The 20,301-nt window shown below is 43.3% G+C and overlaps 1 protein-coding gene and 1 non-coding gene across 5 annotated transcripts in view; both read right to left on the reverse strand.

Moving 5' to 3' along the window:
- The window catches only part of OSBP2 (oxysterol binding protein 2), a 181,056-nt gene that overhangs the window by 135,297 nt on the left and 25,458 nt on the right, over positions 1-20,301 (reverse strand). The window lies entirely within an intron of this gene.
- MIR3200 (microRNA mir-3200) lies at positions 3,100-3,242 on the reverse strand. Its single transcript, NR_128022.1, has one exon. It is a non-coding gene; the product is annotated as a microRNA mir-3200 (primary transcript).

The following is a 20,301-nucleotide window of genomic DNA, read 5'->3' on the forward strand; positions in this document are numbered from 1 at the left end:
CATAAAGCCTGGTTCTGGACCAAGCTCTCCAGCGGTCAAGGGGGAGACACTTTAAAAATCACCAGATCAAGAAGAGTAGAGTGGTAGGTAAGGCTCGGGGAGGGAGGCAGAACCTCTGAAAAACAAAATTCAAAACCTATGAAGAAAATCAATGCTAATAAAGAAGCCAACAAAGTTAACACTCAGAAGATGAATCACTTCAGACAAAACGGAACTATCAGAGAAACATGAAAAAAATGAAAATAAATTGATTTAGGATTCTCAAAGATGAAGGAATAACATCAATAAAAGGAAGAATAATTTGTGAAACAAAAGTAGCTAAAAATGAAACAAGAACAGGTGGATATGAAAAGTAACAAGAGAATTTCAGGAAATGAAAATATAGCAGATAAGCTTTACCAGTCACCCAGGACCCAAATCTAAATTTAAGCTTAACTCATTGTAACTAAAGTTACTTTTCATTAAAAGACTTGAGGAGATTAATTTTTCTGTTTTACTTTTCTGTGTTATTTGGAAGAAATTATATCGTGGCATATGTGAAGTTGGAGATTGAAAGCCCCTTAAAATTATCAAGGTCCAATGCATTTGCTTATCTTGGAATTTAGCTCTGCTCTTTTTTCATTTAGATATTTGTGGCCAATCCATTCTCCACCAGTGGCCAAAGTGATAATTTTTGTCCTATTTAGTCAGTTTTTAAAAATTTCAATGTCTTCAGAGTCAGTCCTGAAAGGGCCCACAATTTAGGGACATATCCTAAAATTCAGGTGGTTTTTTGGGAGGGGTGCACCTACCCATGTTGTATATAAAGGTTTTGTGTCTCCCTATTGAGAGCTCTGGCTGCAGTAGGCCTCTCTCTAAGAATCAACCTTCCAGGGCCACCCAACAGCCCAGACGGTGGAAAAGTTAAGGCCCCATTCACTGCACTCTGGACTTGGGTCCTACAAGCTGCAGTGGCAACTCCTCCTCCTCGCCAGGGGCCTTTGGAGGAGGGCAGCAATCCAAAACCTATTCTCATGGAGCCCTGGGCAGCTTCAGTGGCTTCATTACCTCAAGTCAAACCAGTCCATGTCCTAGGGCCTCCCAGTTATATCAGAGCTCATATCAGCATACATGATCATACATCTTCTGCCATTTTTTTAAGGAGACACGTTTTGAGGCATTACTTCACATTTGGTGGATATTTTACATATTTAGGACAAGTAGAGACAAAATATGAAACACCTGCAGTAAAACTTAACCGCAAGCAAGGTTACCTTATATAACTAACATCCTTCTAAGTGAATCACACCAACTCCCAACCAAACAATACTCGGTAGTACTGAGGGCCGACATCCTTGCCAGAAATGAGAATGTGACATCTGCCATAACAACTTGGAAGCCTGTAATAGTTAACGTAGCACTTCCGAAGCACTAAGTGAGCTGTAATAGTTAATGTAGCACTATGGCTAGTGACTAACCCACCTGTATTGGGTACAAACCTTGTACACCAGCTCAGAGTCCCCTCACCACCTCCTCCATTCCTTCTCTTGGTGCCCCATTTGGCCTGAGTCACCCCTCCATTTCTGGACTTGGAAGAAGAGCTGAATCTCAGAGTACAGGATCTGGATTCGTGAGTGGCCACCAAGAGGCTGGGTCTTTGCAACTCACTAGTGTGGAAGGGTTAGCGCCTCACAGGTTGAATAATGAGCAGTGGGAAGTGGGAAATGGATGGGAAGCAGGCAGGTAAATATCTCTTACTTACTCTCTCCTGGATGTCTCCAAGGTATGGTTTATCCCTGCAAACCTTCTGGAGAAGTCCATGAGCCCAGAGAACACGAGTGGTCTCTGTGACCCTTGCAGTTTGCTGTGAAGCGGTGGCTGGACAGTAAAAGCACCATCACTTGGCAGCCTTCCGTTGCCCTTCTTTCCCTTTTTGCCTCCGCATCACCAAGGCTCATCTTGCTGCCCCACTGAGTACCCAACCTGCCAGCAGGAGAGACCACCACTGAACCTACAGGGCATGGCCCACTCCTTGGGAAGAACTAGAGGGCCACCAACTAGATTAGACCCCTTCCACCTTGGTGGGGGTAAGCAATTTGCCCTTACTGAAATCACATTTTCTGGTAACAGAGTTGCCAGCAGCACTATGTTCCAGTTATCGACTCCTCATCTGCTGGCCTGGATTCCTATATAACACGGTCTCAGACCAAATCACCCATTTCGGCCAAGAAGGTGCATCAATGACCCCTGACCATGGAATTCACTGCTCTCATCATGAACCCTGCCATCGCTCAGGAGCAGCCAACCTGACAGAACAACAGAATGGCCTGTTGAAGGCTCAGCTGAGGTGCCCTCTGGGGAGACTATGGGCTTGAGCTTCTGTCCTCCAGGATGCAGTATATGCCTTGAACTGACAACTGATATCTGGTGCCACGTCCTACATAACCACAGCAGATGGGTCCAGGAGTGGCCCTGCTCACCGTCACATAGTAACCCCTTGCAGAGTTTGTGCTTCCTATCCCCGTACACTTGGGCTCAGCTGGGTTAGAAGTTCCAGTTCCAGAGTACTGGGGTACAACACAAAAGGCTTCTACTAAACTAGAAGCTGATGCTACCCGCCGGCCACCTTCGGCTCCTCATGCCAGTGACCAACAGACCAAGAAGGGAGTCACTATACTGCTGGAGTCACTGATGCTAATTGCCATGAGGAGTTAGGTTTGTGGCACACGTGGAGATAGGAGAAGAATGTCTGGAACAGAGCTCAGGGGATTCCCTGGGGAATCTCTTAATACTTCCACTTCTGGTAAAGGCTATTAATGGGCAAGGCAACAAGGAACTCAGACCCCTCAGGACAAACATCACAGACCAGCCAAAGTGCTGGCAGAGAGTGAAAGGGATCTAGAACGTATGGTGGAGGAGGAAGATAATGGATATCAATTACAGCATCAGGACCAGCCACAGGAGCAGTGAATGAGCTTGTTTCACAACCTTCTTGCTTCAGTCTTCCAGGCGACTCCAGCTGGCCATCAGGAAGGGGACTCTGTCACTGAGTGGAGTCGCACCTCCCCTCCCAGGGAAAGGGGAAAGACGTCTTCGTTCTCTCTGGAGAATGGATGGAGGTCCCCACATCGCAGGAGAGCTGATACCATGGGAGGGCACGAGCAGACCTGAGTAGCGCAAGGTGTGGAGCGTATTGGACACAAACCTTGTGCGCCTTCTCAGATTCCCTCGACCGCCTCCTTTTCTGTCTCTCTCGGTCGGTGCCTCATCCTTGCCCAAATGTCCCTCCACTTCTGGACTTTCATGAAATGCCACAGAGGGAAATGGGTGATGGAAGCAAAAGGGACATATAAATTCCCCCTCCAATCTTCCCTCTGCAGACTGCTCAGAGATGTGTTTTCTCCTTGCGTAACTTCTGGAGAAGTCCATGCACCAGATCTGCTGTGTCTCTCTGTAGCTCGCATGAAGCCACATCCAGCAAGGTACGCACTACATCATGGTCATTTTTATCTTTCCACTTCCCACTTCTGTCTCATTGCACTGGGACTGCATCTCTCAAACAAAGTGTCAGCTCTTTAATCCTCGCCTTGGGCTATGCTTTCTAGAGGACCTTCACAAAAAATGGCCATAGGCAAGAAAAAAATTGACAGGCAGCAATTTGAATCCAGACACAAAGAAAGACAAAAGCTACTAATCTGGAGCAAAGTCCTTAGCCTTGTGTGTGACTTTCACTCAATACTAGCTCAAGCTGACTGTGATTCATTTGGTAAATTCACCTCCAATCTTCTAAATTCTAATTTAGCAAGTACTTCCTGTGGGCTGCTATATAAAGGAATTGTGCTAGAAACTGGAGAGGGGGTAAATATAAAGATAAATAAGACACATTTTCTGGCCTCAAAGAACATTCCAATTTGTGAAAGAGGCCTGTAAATTGCTAGCTACTATTCAATAAGCAGAGGGAAATAAATTCAGAATAAAGGGGATGTTCGCTTCATGAAAATTCATTGAGTTACACTTTTACAGTTTACCTACTTTTCTGTATGTATGTTACATATGTATAGTCTGTTGTATGTTACATACATATCAGCTGTCAATAAAAAGTTGGCTTCAAAAACAAACTCCAAATGGAAGGATAAGCTGCCAATGGTGGGAGCTCAGGAGACAGAATGGTCCTTTCTGTCCTAGAGGGATCAAGGAGGTACAGTGAAGTACAGTCTCAAACAATGAGGGGACTCTGCCTAGGCAAACACTAGGAAGAGGGCCAGGCCAACCGAGAGCAGTTGTGTGGGGACGTGTGGCTCTGGGAAAGCCCAGGGATCCAGAGCAGCCAAAGGAGAGGGTCCAGCCATGGCCTGCATTGATGACGGGTATTATGAATTAGACTGTGTCCTCTAGGAAGATACGATGAAGTCCTAACTCCCAGTGCCTGTGAATGCGACCTTATCTGGAAATAGGGTCTTTAAAGATATAATCATGTAAACATGAAATCATTAGGGTGGGCCCTAATCCAATATGACTGGTGTCCTTATAAGAAGAGGAAGAGAGTCACAGAGGCAGAGATGGGAGTGATGCATCTACAAGCCAAGGAATGCCAAGGATTACCAGCAAACCTCAGCAGCTATGCAGGCCTGGAACAGATTCTCCCCTAAAGCCTTCAGAGAGAGAACAGCCCTGCTGAAACCTTGATTTGGGACTTCTGGCCTCCAGAACTGTGAGACAATTTCTGTGGTTTTAAGCCATCCAGTTCATACTGCTTTATCAGCGCAGCTCTAGAACACTAACCACAATGGCTGAACAGATGAGTGCCGGAATGACCTTCTGGAACCTCGCACACAGCTGGGCTGGTTTATTCCCACATGCCAATCATGAGACTGCACTTCAACCCTCCACACAGTTCCCACCTAGAATACTCGGCCACCACAGCACCCACACGGCTCTTCAGTTCCTCTAGTTACTGAAGCAGCCCTGCCCCAGAGCTGCCCATTGCTGCTTGGAGCTCTCCCCTCTACCTATACCAGAGAGGCTGGAGACCCAAAAATGACCTGCAGCAAAGATTCCAAGGATGCAGGTTTCCCCAATGACATGCATTCACACAGGACTTAAATGTGGAAGTGAGCAGGAGAAAAGGTATCCATTGTGGCGGCAGGAACTGTGGCAGAGGGCGCGAGCTTTTGCAGCCATCAGCTTCCCATTCTGTGGCTCCCTGCAGCAGCGTCAGCAGTTGGCCCTTTCAGAGCAGAGGCAGTGCGAGTCTGGGATCTGGACTATTCCCTCAGATTCCAGTCCGCTAGTTCAGCCCTCCCAGGGAGTAGGAGGCTACCTGACCCTTGGCAGCACAGCATTTCAGCTAACACTAGCCAGCGTCATTTCTGGTGTGTGCAGCTAAGTCCCGGCCAAAGCACCTCCCCAGGAGTTGTATCATCTCAGAACGGATACCTGTGACTGCAAACAAGGTTTGATGTTTGCTGTTTGGGATCCCTGGCACCAGGGCACACGCAGGCCAATCCCACGCATTTGCAGAGGTTTTTAAATTTAAATCTAGAGAGGCAAAAAGTAGGCTCAGAAAATATAAGCCACCAAGTGGGAGAGACATTCACAATAAATATATTCAGCAAAGAACTTGTAACAAGAAAATATAAAGAACTCCTAAAATGAGTAATAAAGAGGCCAACAATCCAATCTAAAAATGGGCAAAACTTATGTCACTTCAAAAAACAAGATATCCAAATAGCTAATGAACATACGAAAAAGTGCTCAACCTCAGCAGTTATCAGTAAACATACACACACCCCATGATCCCGCAATTCCACTCCTATGGACTTCCCCATTAGGGATGCATACATGTGGCTACCAAAGACATGTAGGGAATGTCTGCATCACTCTTCCCAATAGCCAAAAACTGAAAACACCATGTCCACCCTCACTAGAATGGATACACAAATGGTGGTTTATCCATCTGATGGTTTATCCAAATGGTAGAGTATTATACAGCAATGAGAATAAATGCATCAGAATTACACATAACAATCTGGAAGAACCTCGCAAATACAATGTTAAGCAGAAGAAGCCAGACACAAAGAGAACATATTGTGTGATCCTACTTATAGAAAGTACAATAAAAGGCAAAAGTAAGCTCTGGGGTGAGAAGTCAAAGACAGTGGTTACACTTGGGGGGACAGTGACTGGAAGGAGACACGGGGGAGGGTTCTGGGGGTCTAGTCATGTTTTATCTCTTCAGCAGGGGTAGTGGTTATTCAGTGTGTTCATTTGGTGAACATTCCCCGAATTGTACACTTATTTGTCCACTTTTCTCTATGCATATTGTACTTCATTAAAAGTTTACATGGAAAAGAACAGGGATGGGGAGAATCCTTTCCTGGCAGTGGTGGCAACAGCAACAACTGCTTCTCAGGGGCAGCAGAGGTAGAGGTGCCAGATGGCATCAACATCCAGTGCCTGAGTGTCAATATCCTCTCCAGGATGGTTCTGGACATAACTTTGGTCATGGATCTGGCTGCTCAACCTGCCCTGTTCTCACCTCTCCTCTGAGAGGTCTGTCCTCCTGCCTTTCCAGGGAGCCTGTGAGCTCATGAAGAAGCTTCCAGTAAATATGGTTTTTTGCTTAAAATATCCAGAGCTGGTTTTCTATTGTTCTTGACTAAGAACCTGCTGGTACGCATGGGCAGCAGCCACAGAAGGGATGTCAGACGGCAGGGAGGGCAGTAAAGAAGGTTGTACAACAGAAAACAAGCATGAGAAACAGCAGATTTTGGGTCCTCTACCTCTCAGGCCAAAGGGATGCTGTTAGGACCCTTCCAGGTGTAAGTAATGAAGCTCAGCTATTCATTCTAACTACCACACCCTGGGAGCTTACCTTAGAAGCATCTCACATGGATTAGCCATTTAAGATGTATTAAGAAAGTTAGGAACGTTACCTCCCTGTTCCAGATGTAGAGGCTGAGGCTCGGAGACATGGCAGCTCGCTGGAGGTCCCAAAGGGGAGGCAGCCATTAGAGCCAGACCCACCCACTCACCTGCAGCCCTGCCTCTTACCCACAGGGCTGCACAGACTTGTCCCCTAGGTTTCATTTGTACTCTCAAAAGTCATCAAAGCTGGTTGGATGGCGCTATTCAAAAAACGTTCAACATCACAAGCGTCAGAAGTAACTCATCAAACAGAAGCATCTACTGTGTAGTTTTTGCTTCCGGAGATGAGTCTGTCACTACGAGACCTGACACCATTTCATTTTGCTTCTGGCCTCATTCTTTGCCATTTAAAGTTTCCCTTGAGAAATGTTAAATAAATGCTGCTACAAATTCTAGAGGAAGGACATTTCTAATGTAATTTTTAAAATAAAAATAAAAGAGGAGACAGGAGCCATTCTCCAGTTACTGAAATTCACATCACTACATTTATGCACAATGGAGGATGACAGTAATTTATAAAGGACAGCATACTTATCAATACAACTTACATCTAGGTAGCGCTTCGCTTTCTATGGGAGGCTGTCACAAACATGACTCTTTTGATCCTCACCAGGGCCTGTAAAGTGGCCAAAGCAGACATTGATTTGTTTAGCAACCATGTATCAAGTATATTCTATATGCCAGGCACCTGTAGGAGAGGTTGAGCTTCATTTTATAGCCAAGGAACGGGAGGAGGCCAGGAAAAGGCAAATTATGTGCCCCAGTCCATAGATCTGGTAAACAACAAAGCCAGAACTGGAACTGGGTTTCTTTACCACCAGCACAGGGCTCTTTCCATGGGTATCCATCGAGAAAAAATGTTTTGCTTTACTGTCATTGTTTGTATTTGCTGCTTGCAAACTAGAACATAAGTTTCATGAGAGACAGACCTGGCCCGTCTCGTCCCTGCCCAGCTTAGAGCTGACACCTGGTGAGAGTTCAGAGAGGATGTGCTGGCTGAGTGAATTAATGCATGAGTGCTACAGAAGCACTCATGCAGAACAAACCCAGGGGGATGACCCAGCCCCGGCCCCCACCAAAAGTTCTGCTGACCTCACATGCTTAAGGTGGAATAACAGGGTAACAACGCCCAACCCCGTCAATATCACTCACTGAAAACCCATTAGATCTTTTTGTGGTTCCATCAAAATATCAGAACACTATGTATTACCCAGTGACATCTAAGATGGTTCCCAAGATTATTAAGTGGAAAGTCTGTCATAGAATATTAGGCAAATACTTTAGATCTCAAATTTACACTAAAAGATCTTATCAAATAGAAAACAGAGGGACATATCACTTTTTCTGCCAATGTAACAACAACAAATCACAATATATTTCCAAGTTACTACAGTTTGGAATTGTGAGGTTGGCTCAGCTGAAGTCTCCCTCCTGGACTTCACTGAGCAGAATTCCAAGTTCTCTCCCTCACGCCTCCTCAATTTCTCTCAAATCCATCCCCTTCATTGCAGCTGCCCTGCTCAGCCCTGAGCTGGGTCACGGTTCTCTCTCGCCTGGACAACACCCACAGCCTCTTCATCAGTCTCTGTATCTTGCCTTGCCCCTGTCAATCCACTCCTGCGCTACAGTCTTCTAAAACTTCATTCTGAGCCTGTCAAAATGCTGCTTTCAATCCTTCAACTACTCTCCCTCTTTCTTTAGGACAAAGTCCCTGCTCCTGAATAAGATTTAGCAATTCTTCCTGAGCTAGCTCCTCCCTGCCCACTGTTTCCAAGCCCCCAGCCTGCCAGCCCCCCAGCCGAGCTCGCCCTGTACACATGCTCCTTCCTCGACCTGCATGCTTTCCTGCTCCCTGTCCATTTGGTTACCTCATCCTACAGGTTAGCTGAAATGTCACTTCTTCCAAGAAACTTTCCTTATGTGCCCTGCATGCTCCCATAGCCCCCAGGGCTTCCTCCCTCACTGTCCTTACCATATCACACTCTGATTGCTGCTTTATTTGCCTGACGCAGGGTCTGTGGCTATCTAATTCACTGTGCATCTCCAGAATCTAGCAGTTATCCACCACATAGTTTGTGCTTAGCAAATATTTATTAAACGAATCAATTCAACTTTAAATATCTTTGATTTGATCACAAAGATCACTGCTCTCCAAAGAAAACACTGCTTCAGTGCAAGGTTTTCTTTGATAACCAAGATGGTCTTAAACCTCCATTTAGGTAAAGCAAGTGTAAAATACCATGGAAATAAGTGTTGTCACCAAAATTCATCCATCTGAAAGATAAGCAATAGCTAAGCAATGAATGCCACTAAGTTTTCCTGTCCCTATCAGGCTGCCGAGTTTTGAAAAGTGTTCATATTCTATTTTCCGGCTGTTTCCATAACAGGTTTAATAGTGAGACTCATCAAAGAAATAGAAAGTCTCAGCAAAGAAACAGAAGACAAAAAGAAGAACCAAATGGAAATTTTAGAACTGAAAAATACAGGAACCAAAATAAAAAAAACCCAGTAATAGGCTCAACGGCAGAAGGAAGGGAAAGAGGGAAAAAAATCAGTTAACTGAAGATAGAACAAGAGAAATCACCCAATCTGAACAACAGAAAGAAAATAGACTGAAAAAAAATGAACAGAGTCTCAGGGACCTGGGGGACTTTTGTCATTTGTGTCATCGGTGTCCCAGAAGGAGAAGGCAAAGAAAGAAGGCAGGGAAAACCAAGTATTTAAAGAAATAATGGCTGAAAACTTCCCAAATTTGGCAAAAGATGTACATCTCCATATTCAAGAAGCTGAGCAAACCCAAAGAGGATAAACCCAAAGAAATTCACACCACAACATATTATAGTCAAACTTCCAAAAACAAAAAGACAAAGAAAAAAATCCTGAAAGCATTGAGACAGAAGCAACACCTTACGAAGAAGAAAAACAATTTGAAATACAGAGGATTTCACCAGAAACCATGGAAGCCAGAAGGAAGTGGCCAAGACTTTTCAAGCACTAAAAGAAAAGAACTGTCAATCCAGAATCCAGTGAAAATATCCTCCAGGAATGAAAGGAAAGTAAAGACATTCTCAAATGAAGGAAAATAAAGAGGATTTGTCACCGCCAGACCTACCCTAAAAGAACAGCAAAAGGAAGTTCTCTAAAAAGAAAGGAACTGATAAAAGAAGGAATCTTAGAACATCAGGAAGGAAGAAAGAACATGATATGCAGTATATGGGTTAAGACAATAAACTTTCCTTCTCTTCAGTTGTCTAAGTTGTTTTAATGGTTGAAGCAAAAATTAAAACACTGTCTGATGTGGTTCTATATGTACGTAGAGGAAATATTTAAGACAATTATACCATAAATGGGAGAGGGTAAAGGAACTTACAGGGAGGTAAGGTTTCTATACTTCACTAAAACTGGTAAAATGACAGCAGCAGACTGTGATGAGTTATGTATAAATAATGTAATAGAGAGAGGAACCACTAAAAAAGTTATCCAAAGAGATATACTGAAAAACATTATAGAATGATTAAACATAGGGTTACCCTATGACCCAGCAATTCCAACCCTGGGTATATACTCAAGAGAAATAAAAACCTGTGTCCACATAAAAACATTTCTAACAGCATTACACATAATAGCCAAAAGGTGGAAACAACCCAAATATCCATCAGTGGATGAATGGACAAAAAAAATTTGGTATATTCACACAGTGGAATTGTATCCATACAACAGAATATTATTCAGTCATAAAAAGGAATGAAGTACTGACACATGCTACAACTCGGATAAACCTTGAAAATTATGCTAAGTCAAAGAAGCTAGTTACAAAAGTCTACATATTCCACCCCTATAAAAGTCCAGAATAGGGAAATATGGAAAGACAGAAAATATCTGAGTGGTTGCTTAGGACTGGGAAGCAGATTTGGGGTGGGGGAGCACAGAGGAGTGATAACTAAAGCATATGTGGTTTCTTTTGGAAGTGATGAAAACATTCCAAAATGGACTGTGGTGATGGTTGCACATATCTGTGAATATATTACGAACCAGCAAATCGCACAGCTTAAATGGGTGACTTGTATGGTATGTGAATTATATCTCAAAGATTAAAACAAGAATAACAACTGCAATACGCTGAAAGACATCAAGTCAAGGAGTTCATAACGATACCGAAAAAGATAAGTCATCAGTAACCTTGGGAGGAGCTAGGGATCTAACTCATTTGTTTGATAGCTGGTGAATAAAGGAAAGCAAGGGGCATTGTTTCCACTATTTCCATATTAACTAAACCACTGGGTAACCAAATGGTCTTAACAATTTATAACAATTTATAACTCTTTATAAATTGTTATAACAATTTATAACAATTTATAACTCTTTATAGTTTTATACTCCTTATAGTGTTATAATTCCAAAAGGAATGATAGAATATCATCATTTTGCAACCTGAAATGAACTATTGGGTCTAGAAAATTATCAACAATGGTTGCTTATGGGTATGCATGCATGTATGCGTGTGTGTGTGGGAAAGAGAGAACCAGACAGCATGTGCCCCCTTTCAATGTACCTATCAACCATTTTGTCAATATAATTGAATCCTACTCTAATCATATCTCTAGCTGTCAGTCTATAGGAAATAAAGGAAATAGAAGAGTATGATAAACAACATTAAGGAGATGTAATCAGCAAAGTCCAGTCTGTGGGAAATTACAGAACAAATGACCCAGTTTCTTCAACAAATAAATTGCAAGGGGAAAAAAAGAGAGGGAAAGAGAACATATAAATCAAAAAAGATTACAGAGCCTTTTTCTCTTTCCCAGGCAGCGCTAAACCATGGGGATTCAGACAGCACAGCCAGCAGCAGCAGCAGTACAGCCAGGCCCTGAGGCAAGGGGTTTTGGCCAGTGTCACCAGTAAGGCAGGAGCACCAAGGTCAAGAAAATCGGCCAGCATGACTGACTGTGCAGGAACAGAGGTGATCTGGCCAGCAAGGCTGGGAGGGTGGTTCAATACAGGGGGCTGAGCAAATAAGTAAATATACTGAGGATAACGGGAGACAGATCTGTTACTGCCAGAGTTTGAAGTTGGAAATATGGAAAGAAAAAGTTAGAAAAATCCATCTCTATCCACAAAGAGAGTATAGAAACAATGATGTCCCAATAACAATGAGCATACCTAGCATCCAGAGTTTAGCTTTTAGATACCATTTTCCACTGAAAGGAATGAGGGCTCATTGGACAAATGGCAAATTCCAATACACGATGAACCAGGATCATTTTTTTGTGCCAAAAGCAAGAAAGTATTCAAAGAGTGATGGGGAATGTCAGAAGAACACAAGAGCCAGTTTAAAAGGACTCCTCCTAGCCAAAGCTGGGACAATTTGAGCATCAAAATAAATGATAGTTATCATAATAACCCACTGGATAAGATAGAAATCCATTAGTTCATACTGATATAAATAAATGAATAGACAAATAAAAAGCTCTTCCTCACAGTACAATGTCTACCAATAAAAGTAGAAGAAATGGTGTTAGAAAATCACCAAGTGGCAACCATCAAAGTAACAACTGATTCAAGCAAGAATCATCAAAGGGTGCTAAAACCAGTGGGTAAAGATTTGCTGAGGAATAGGATTTTACATAGCCTTAAAGTATCTCCTCATAAAAATACTTTCTAATTACTTATTAATTAATAATTATAAAGTTAACTTTACAGCGGAGATATCTGGCAAACATCATCTTAACTAAGGATAAAAGTTACAGCACTAGCAGCAGGACAAATTAACATCATGTGCCTCCTGATATGATGCACTGTGAAGGACACAATCATGCATCCTGTGGTATTCCTGCCATAAATGCAGGACCTGAATGTAAACAGAAGGGAACACCAGGCGATCCCAAATTGAGACAAATTCTACAAAGTAACCGGCCTGTATCCATCAAAAATGTCCAGGTCATGAAAGACAAATAAAAATGGAAGACCTGTTCCAGACTGAAACTAAAGTGACAAGACACAACCACCAAATGCAATCTGTGATCCTAGATTGGATCCTGGACCCCTAAAGGACATTATTGGGATAACTGGAAAAACATGAATGGGGTCCATGGATTAGACAGTAGCACTGTATCAATGTTTACACTATGGATATGTAGGAGAATGTCCTTGTTTTAAGGAATACACACTGAAGTATTAAGTGATAATGGACATCATATCTGAAACTTACTCTTAAATAGTTAAAAAAATAATATGTATAAATAGAGAGAGAGAATGATAATGCAAATGTAGTATATTAACAATTGGGGGATCTGAGGGAAGGATGACTTAGGAGTTCTTTGTATTACTCTTGTAACTTTCCTCTAAGTTGGAAAGTATTTCAAAATAAAAAGTTCATTTTAAAAATATGAGGAGAAATATCAACAATTGTAATGTATAGACCTTATTTGGACCCTGATTTCTAGAAAAATTTTTTAAATCAATGGGGAAATTTTAACATTGACTATTTGGTAATATTAAGGAATTAAATTTTTAGGCATGTTAATGCCATTTGATGTTTTTTAGAAAAATCTTCATCTCTAAAGAGATACATACTGAAATATTTATAAATATTATTTTTAACTTAATTATTAAAATTAAGTTAAAGGTGTCAGGCATTTGCTTCAAATTAAATGAGAGTAGGGAGGCCACAGACTGACCTTAAGGTGAGACTTGCTGACAGTGGGTGATGAGGACATGGGGTTCTTTATACCAACATTTATACTTTTGTATGTGTTTGAAAATTTCCATAATAAAAAATAAAATCCATAGGTATTGTATATTAAATTCTTCCCTGTGTGTAACAATGACCAACAGCAGTGCTGAACAACTTGGGTGACAAAGGGGGCCCCTTGGGTCCCAGTGAGCCAGGCACAGGAATGAGGCTGTGCACTGAGTGTCTCAGAATGAGAAGGAAGGAGATGATGGGTCCCTAGGGCACTGGGCTAGATCTATTTTGAGCACAGTCATGGGCTTGTAAATCCACGTTCTCCTACAGAGCAATGCAGGATATTTGAACAGATTTCTTTCTTTTAAATCATCACACAACTTCTGTAGCTACAGCCACAATCTACAGGATGTTCCAGCAACCTCGATTCTTCTTTTTACAAGTGAATTAAAAATCCAGCAGCACTAAAACACCCCCAAAAGTGCTACCCTAAGCAAAGGAAGTCCTAAAAAAGAAAACCAGTTACCAAGCCAAGCAAAAGACTGAAATGCCACAAATTAGAGGTTAATTAAGGAAACACTTAAGTCAAAATTTAACACACCAAAGCCAATTACAAATTTAAATGCACAGATTACAATATGAGCTTACAGATCTAACGGTGAGACATGTAATTTATTCAGGAATTCTACTTCTTCCCTTCATGGCCTCCAATAGGACAAACAAATGGCAAGCAATAGGATATACTGGAGTATACGAGGAAACCATTTGGTGTAAACCTAATTCGGCCTGACCTTGTTTTTCCAAAAGGGCCTGACATGGCCGTTGAGCATGCATTGTACATCTGCTTGAAGCATTTGCTACGTCCCAAAAGCAAGAACAAATGCTCTTAAGATAAACCTGTAACTTCCCCTACACTGGCATTTCCTTAAGGATAAGCATCTCTCTCTAGACTAGGAATTGATTGCTACGCTCACCTGTGACCACCCAGCTCACCTGTGACAACCCAGCTCGAGACAACAGACCTGCTACCCTATGTGTCCACCGAGACAGCAGACCTACTACCTGCTGTGTCCATCAATTGCTGTGCTGACAGAGCAATCTTGTGACTATTGTAAAAGGGACATTTCAATCACATATGATACATGCTCTTTGATGGTATATAACCACTCTGTACACTCCCACTTCTTTGGTGCCCTTCCTTCCTTGGGGAAGGAAGGCTCAGAATAAACTCACCCCAATTATCATTTATAGAGTGGTTATGGATTATTTTCGCTGACAAGTAGTATAAGCATTGACATTACTATTAGATGAAACAATCTTTTGTAAAAGTGACTCCCACCAAGCTTCAAATGACAAACATGGCAGCAGCCTGCAAAACTGAAGGCCTCACACCACAGGCAGTTGCAGACTCCCAAAACAGAGGCTGTGTTTAAAACAATGCTTACAGCTGCTTGGTACATTCATTCTTTCCTTCAATCAACATGGTAGGCCAGTCACTGGGTTCAGAACAGTGAACAAGACAGAAGAGGTCTGGGCCTCCAAGTGGCAGTGGATCTCCTGGGCTCCTATAGCATCCAACAAGAGTGTGTAACCTTCCATCTCCCCTCCACCATTTGAACTGAACAGGGAAGGGACCTGACAGCAGAGAGGGGTCCCCCCATGACAAGGTTCCTGAACTCCAGAAGGACAGCCCACAACCTGGCTACCCCCAAAAGAGGCCTCAAATATGTCTTCCTCATCTTGTGGCAAATCCAGCCCTGCTTTCCTTGACTGTTCCTGTTAAACAGGAGGTTCTCACTAGTGAAGCATTACTGCTGGGAAAACCGTTACATTCAAAACGCCCCTTTCACTTATGAAACAGTTTACCAAGTACTTCAAGGCTTGTTTCAAACAGCCAGGCAGGGCTATTTACAGATGAGAAAAGTGAGGGTCACAGAGGTTTGGAGCCTTACTCCCACATTGGGCTGGACTGATCTGTGTAACCAACAGAATATTGTGGAAATGACAGAGTGTGACTTTGAGGGTACGTAAAAAAGAAAGGTTCCTGCTTGCTCTCTCTGAGATGACTCTCCCTAGGAAAAGCCAGCTGCCATGTTGTGAGGACACCCAAGCAGCCCTTTGGAGAGGGCCCCAGAGTGAGGAACTGAGGCTTCCTGTCAACAGCCAGCACCACTTCTCCAGGCATGTGAGTGAGCCACCTTGGAAGCAGAGCTTCCAGCCCCAGTCAAGCCTTCAGATGAGTGTGGCCCTCATGAGACATCCTGAACCAGATCACCCCAACTAACCACCCACTCATGAATCCTTGACCCATGGAAACTGTGAGATAATGTTTACTATTGTTTTAAGCCACTAAATTTTGAGATGATTTGTTATGCACCAATAGATAATACTTAGAGTCACTGAGCCAGCCTCTCTGAAGATGAAGAATGGCCACATGAAAGGGATACGTCCAGCTGCATGTGACAGAAAAACATCTCAACGAGGACAGATATTGCCTGGAAACCCATCTCAGCTCAATAGAGGAAGAATTTTCTAACACTCAGAGTTATCTAAGGAATACAAGCTTGTCTTGGGAGATAAAGGTTTGCTCTCTGTCACCTGAGAGGTTTGCTCAGAGGCTGCTGCTAATGGGGCAGAGATGCTATGGGTAGAAGTCAGTGCAGAGAAAGATAGTTGGACCAGATGACCTTTAAGTTCCTTTCCTATCTAGAGACTCTTCCACTGCCACACCATGCAACTTAATCAGGGACCTAGAGAATCTCGTTTGTCAGCTTCCCAGGCACCCATGACATACCTGTATAGTGTGTGGCCAGCTAACAGTTACTTAACACTGATTTATTGTGTTAGGCCTTCTGGGAGGAAACAGATGACACATGAGCTTCTGGTTCCACCCTCAAGCAGCTGCACATGCACATAAATGACATATTGCCACAAAGTACAAACTAGGGCTGACGGGAAGGGAGGCAGGAGGGCTGCAGCTTGAAGCTATTAATGTCTGGAAGACTGCAAAGGCAGGACAGGCTGTGATGTACTCAGGTAAACACAGGCAAGAGAGAAGGCACACGGGAATCTACTCAGAGGTTAAGAATGCCCTAATCCCATCTCCAGAAGGCAAAGACGAGGAAACTGACAGGCAAAATAAATTTAAACTTAGGCAAACTGAGGGACTCAAAAGAGATTTTTGCATCCAGGAAAACAATTTCATTTTCTAAAAATAGAGAACTCAAGGGAAGTGCCTTTCTTGTCACAGCATTTAAACAACTCAGCAAAAGGTGGTGACTCCCCTCTGCTTGCAAGTCTCCCAAGACTGGGAACCAGAACACACTATTAGATCTGTTCTCGGGGGCTCAGCAGCTGCCCTGGGACTCAGGAACAGGATCAAATCCATTAGTGACAACAGAAAAAAAGGGAGATGAGCACCTGGATGCTGCCACTGCAACTTCAAAGTGCTTCCGCAGGCCTGTGGTAGGAAGGCCAGCAAACATCTGTGGCCCAGCAAAAGCATTCTCCATCCTTTCCCAGACACTTGGACTCAGCTCTCCAAGCCATTAAGTCAACAGATATTTCCTGAGCACCTCAATGTGCCAAGCCCAGTGCCAGGCATAGATCATCCTTGATACTTCATCTCTCCTCCAACTTCTTCCAATTGGTTCTCCATCAAATTCTCAGGAAGTTGGAGCTGGAACCCTGGAGATCATCTGGTCCAGCCTTCTTATTTTACAGGGGAAGAGTGTGCTCACTGGAAGGAAGGTTAGGCGCTGGGACAGACTGGAGCATTTTTCCCAATTCTTAACGCCCTCCCTGAATTACAATTACATGTCCATACTCTTTGCCCTGGAACTTTGCAGGATCACCCACTAGAGTGGGGAGCAGGTATCTTCCCACCCCACCAATACTGGGCAGGTCTATGTGCCTTGATTCAGCCAAAGAAATATACACTGGGGGGCCGGCCCGGTGGCGCAGTGGTTAAGTTCGCACATTCCACTTCGGCAGCCCGGGATTCACCGGTTCGGATCCCAGGTGCAGACATGGCACTGCTTGGCAAGCCATGCTGTGGCAGGTGTCCCACATATAAAGTAGAGGAAGATGGGGAGGGATGTTAGCTCAGGGCCGGTCTTCCTCAGCAAAAAGAGGATTGGCAGCAGATGTTAGCTCAGGGCTAATCTTCCTCAAAAAATAAATAAATAAATAAAAATTAAAAAAAGAAATATGCACTGGAGTGAGGGTATGCAGGCTTGAGCTGGGGTGTCTTGTTTCCTGCTCACCCTCCTACACTTCTGCCATCATGGTGAGAAGACTCACTCCACCAGCCTGTTCATTCAAGGCAGAGGAGTGTCCCAGGTGCCACTGCCTGAGGCAGAGCTGCCTGGACCATCTGCAGATATGCAAGCAAGAATAAGCCACCACTGCTTTACACCTCTGAGTTCTAGGGTGATTCATTTTGGAGCTGCCTGATCCAGGAGCACGAGTGAGCTGAGGACACAGTTCTAACTCCTGTTTACCCCCTCTCCTGTCAGGATGTACACAGAGCCCACTGTTGCTGGAGTGTGACAGTCAAGGGAAAGATCAGAAGATGACCCTAGAGAGGCACAGACGAGGCCAGTCTTGAAGGTGACTGGTTGTTGTATATGTTTGGAATGAATGGAAAATGAAAAAGGAGACTCTAGTGTCAAAATGCAGATACCTGCCAGCAATCTTTGTCAGCAACCTAAGTGTCTGCTTTTCATTTCCACTCACCTCCTCAGGGGCCATCACAATCATTCTTTTTGTGAGTAGAGGGCTTAGGAGCTACTTACAGAAGCCTAAAGATGTGAGAAGGGACTTTAGAGCTTTGTCTTCTTGGATTTAACTTCCCATGGTCCCAGATGACAGAGCTGCAGTTGGGCCTTGAAAATGACACACTGTCATATTCAATTAGTGTAGGTGTTTTCCAGAAGGGTTTGACTTTTACCCTGTCTTATGTGGTCAAATGATCTTTGATAGGGCCACCAAGAGCACTCACTGGGGAAAGGTCAGCGTCTTCAACAAATGGTGTTAGGAAAACTGAATATCCACATGCAAAAGAATGAAATTGGACCCTTAGCTGGCTCCAGGGCTGGAACAAGACAAGAAGAGCCTGGAACATCTTTTCAAGCCAGACACAATTAGCTATTAATACCATCACAGTCCTATCCAAAGGACTCCAGAGCCAACTGAAGAGGCCCCCACTAAGCAAACACAAGGCAGGACAACAGCAATACAGCAGTGAGATGAAACATAGCAAATGTGCTTGTATCCATGAAGTTATAGTGCTACATAAGAAAACAAACTGACTGGTCACCATTGGAAGATAGGAACCAACTCATTTTTTTGAAAGTTTGTAAATAAAGGGAAAGAATCAGGCATTTATTCTGCCTTTCCTGTGTGAACTGTACCCGAGTAACCAAAGAATAGTAGCTGAGGGCAAGTTTCTCTTTATAGTATTCCTACTAATAAATGAGGAAGAAGTGACAGAATTAGGCTAATCGAAGACTGATCATCAACAGCTGCTAACATCACAAACCGAGAAGACTCCAGACATTATGAGCTCCTGATGGAAGAACACATCACCACCTGATCAAGTTTCTAGATCCATCTACCAAATTAAGGAACTACAGAGGATACAGGAACATGTTAACCTACACCAAGAGAACGCAATCAACAAAACCCACTGTGGGAAATTCTGTGGGTAGACCTTATTTAAGGGTCCTGATATAAACAAGTGTAACAAAAAACACTTCATGACATTTGAGATAATTGGAACTGTGAACAGTGACTGGATATTTGATGATAATAAGGAATTATTGTTCTTTTGTTTTAGTTGTAACAATGGTATTGTGGATATGTTCTTAAATATCCTTTAGAGATATATACTGAAACATTTACAGGTAAAATATTATGTTTGGGATTCACTTCAAAATAGTATGAGGGGACACTGAGATGAAATAAGACTATCCAGGAACTTAATAATTATTGAAAGTGGGTAATGGGTGCATGGGAGTTCATTACACTATTGTCTACTCTTACATATGTTTAAAACTCTTTGAATCAAAGAGTTTTAAATATAAATTAATACAGTGAGCTCTCAATACCCCCACATATCCTTGGCTCATGCTAAGCCTCAGAAAAGAGGCTGAAAAGCTGGGCCATATGTAGCCCCTGTTGTCACTCCATTCTCCTGGAAATTCAGTGATACCCCCTTGAGCTACTGCAATAGTCCAGGCTGCACTCTGGGTCTTCACAAGATGCAAAAAGATAAAAATTAGAAAGTATATCGTCTATAAAACAACTTCACTGAAATCTGAGAATCTACTAAGTTCAAGGTACTATGCCCAGCACCCCAGGGGACACTATTGTGAGAAGACACAGCCCCATGCCCTGGTGGGGAGGAGGGAGGTGCTAATCTAATGGAGAAAAACAGACCAACACACTCAGCTAACAGGAGTGTACAGCCAAATGACATAATACACAAGAGGGCATCAGAGGAAGGATGGTTCCACAAGCCCAGCTCATTGGAGGAGAATCTAAGCAGGTCTATGCTGAGACGAGCTAGAATTAAGATTGCCTTTCTAGGACGTCCACAGCAATGAGGAGGGGTTCTCCTGGCTGAGGGGATGGTAGGTGCAGAGATCTACAGGGGAGAATGAAAGGCAAGTGGTTTGCAGAGGGGTAATAAGGCAAGTTGGGCGGAA

Source organism: Equus caballus, chromosome 8 (genome assembly GCF_041296265.1).
Source record: "Equus caballus isolate H_3958 breed thoroughbred chromosome 8, TB-T2T, whole genome shotgun sequence".
Lineage (NCBI taxonomy): Eukaryota > Metazoa > Chordata > Mammalia > Perissodactyla > Equidae > Equus > Equus caballus.